This window comes from Nannospalax galili, unplaced genomic scaffold (genome assembly GCF_000622305.1).
Source record: "Nannospalax galili isolate Female #2095 unplaced genomic scaffold, S.galili_v1.0 scaffold196, whole genome shotgun sequence".
Lineage (NCBI taxonomy): Eukaryota > Metazoa > Chordata > Mammalia > Rodentia > Spalacidae > Nannospalax > Nannospalax galili.
The window spans coordinates 820,119-823,062 of record NW_008337421.1 but is presented as its reverse complement, the minus strand read 5'-3'; positions in this window follow the sequence as shown (position 1 = coordinate 823,062).

The window sequence follows — 2,944 nt, the reverse complement described above, 5'->3', positions numbered from 1 at the left end:
TCCGGGCCGCGGGGCGGGGCCTCGGGACGGGATGGGGCGGGGCCTCCGGGTGGGCGGGGCTTCAGGCCTCGGGCAGATGGCTCCCTCTCAAAAGCTGCTGGCTTGAACGACCACACCCGGTTTTATGTAGTTTTGGAGTTCAAACTCTGGACTAGGCAGGCAGTTTACAAACTGAGCTACATGCCAGCCCAGTACAGTCATAATACTAATATAATTTGGATCTTAAATGTGCCCCAAAGGCTTATATGCTGAAAGAACGGTTGCCAGCCTGTGCCAGCTGTTGGAAAGTGGTGGAACTTATAGAAAGTGAGAGCTAGTGGCTGCTCTTGCAGAGGACTGGGGTTCGATTCCCAGCACTCACATGGTGGTTAACAACCGTGGGTAACTCCAGTTCCAGGGGATCAAGGCCCTCTTCTGACCTCCATGGGCATTGAACGACTTGGGTGCACTTACATACATGCAGGCAATACATTCATACACATTAATAAATTAAAAAAAAATGTGGTCTTTTTGAAGCAGGGTCTCCCTGTAAGCCCCAGCTGTCCTGGAACTCACTATGTAGACCAGGCTGGCCTTGAACTCACAGAGATCCACCTGCCTCTGCCTCCCAAGTGCTGGGACTACAGGCGTGCGCCACCACGCCTGGCTAATAAAATAATTTTTTTTAAGGAAAGTGAGAGCTAGTAGAAGGAAGTTAGGCCACTGGGAGTGTGTCCTTGAAGGGAATAATTGGGAGGCCAGTCTGGTCTACAAAGCAAGTAACAGGCCAGCCAGGGTCGCACATCAAGACCCTGTCTTATAAATTGAAAACAACACTTAAAGACATTTATTATCCCAGTTATTTTGTCCCAGCGACAAAAGATAATCCAAATGGTGGCCACATATCATGGACAGAGTCAGGGATTTGCCATGACTTTCCAGAATAATGTGTAACTTTTTACAAATTTTCAAATACAATAACGCATGTTCACCCCATGATTTTCAGAGTACTTGCACATCTCAAAAGTCTTGTGTATATTAAAAATACCATTAGCCAGGTGAAGTAGCACACCCCTAAAATTCCAACTATTTCAGAGGCTGAGGCAGGAGGATCACAAGTTCCAGACTAGGCTACTTAGGGAGAATGTCTCTCTCTAAATTAAAAAAAAAAAAATCTTAATTGTAGTGGGTTTTTACCTATATGAATGACTGGTAGACTTATCCAAAGTTGGAAGTACAAGAATGTCCCTCACTGTAGAAGTGCTCTGCCCACTTAGGACCGTCCTTCTTTTGGGTGGTGGTGGTGGTGTGGATCCAACATGCATTCAGGCACACTATTACCGTACTACATCCTTAGCCCTTCAAATTTTTAATTGGCTTTATCCGTGATTCTAGAATTGAGAAACATTTCATTTCATAAAATATGTGTTCCTATAGGCTAAGCAAAAGAGATGGATTTTAAAAAAAATATTTTATTTATTATTTTTATTTTATGTGTCTGAGTGTGTTGCCTGCATGTGTGTGAGTGCACCAAGAGATGAATTTTAAAGGCAGAGAAAGGGTTGAAGAAAGTAGAAACAAAACATTAAAAGGCGAATTGTCATTTTGAAGTTACTTTCCTCATAATGGTTGGACAGGGGAACAGAATATTAGAAAAATAGTTGATTGGTTAACAACAAGTAATTTCAGTATCTTATTTTGTGTAAGAGTTAAAGCAAGAAATCTTCACTATCCTGGCAATTGAAACAGAGTTGCTTGTGAACTTTGGCAGTCATTCCTCTAACCTTAATTTCTCAGAAGATCAGATGAACGGCTTTATTTTGACTTGGTGACATGGAGCTTCTAACCCGAAAGACTCCTTTTTTTGTTTGTTTGGTAGGTCAGTTTTGCTTTTTTGTTGTTCTGTTTTGCTTTGTTTTCTGTTTTTTGAGACAGGGTCTCACTTATACAGCCCTAGCTGTCCTGGAACTGGCTATGTAGCCCAGGTCGGCCTCAAACTCACAGAGCTCTGCCTGCCACTGCCTCCTGAGTCCTAGGATTAAAGGCGAGCACCCCCACATACAGTTTGAGACAAGATCTTAGTCCTGGCTGGCCTGAAACTCGAGATGCAAGCAACGTTTACCTTAAATTTGCAGTGCTCTTTCTGCCTCTGTGTCTCTAGTGCTGTGGGATTATAGGCATGACCCACCACACGCAGCTTCCATTTTCATTTTTAGCCTGGTCTGTTGAGGCATAGTCTAGAAGCTTACTCCAAAACAATGGAATGCACCTGCCACACCTGAATTACATGTATATAAATTAAAATTTTGACAGGCATAATTACATGCCTGTAATCAAGCAAAGAGGCAGAAACAGGAGAATTACTGCATGTTTATGGCCAACCTGATCTACACAGTGAGTTCCAGGGCAGCTATGACTACCCAGAACAAAACAAAATAAAAAATTGGACCCAATTCCAGAGATTCTGATTTAGTCAGAAAATCACTGCCTGAACCCTAAAGGACATTTCAGCTGAGATTTGGAGAAAACAGATAAACTGTATCTTTGACTGAGACAGAGAAAACCTTTCAGCTAACAAGATGGTCTCAAAGTGCAAACGCAGCTTCTTTTTCCCATGGACACATTGCCAACATTTGCTTATCTAAGCCCTGCCTTCCAAGCCAGCCACTTCCTTGAGTTGAAGCTTTTCCTTAGATTATAATCATTGATTGAATCAAGAGTTTTGACAACTATTCAGAGCCAAAGAGACGCACTGCCATTTTCCTGCACCTTGAATCCATTTAGAGTCATATTTTCCTTATTGTCAAGAGCTTAGGACCACTCACTTTTTTTTTTTTGGTGTTTTTGCTGGAACTTACTATGTAGACCAGGCTGGCCCTGAACTCACAGAGATCCTCCTGCCTCTGCCTCCAGGCATGCACCACCACACCTGGCTTTTTTTAAATTTTTTTTATTGAATTTTTGT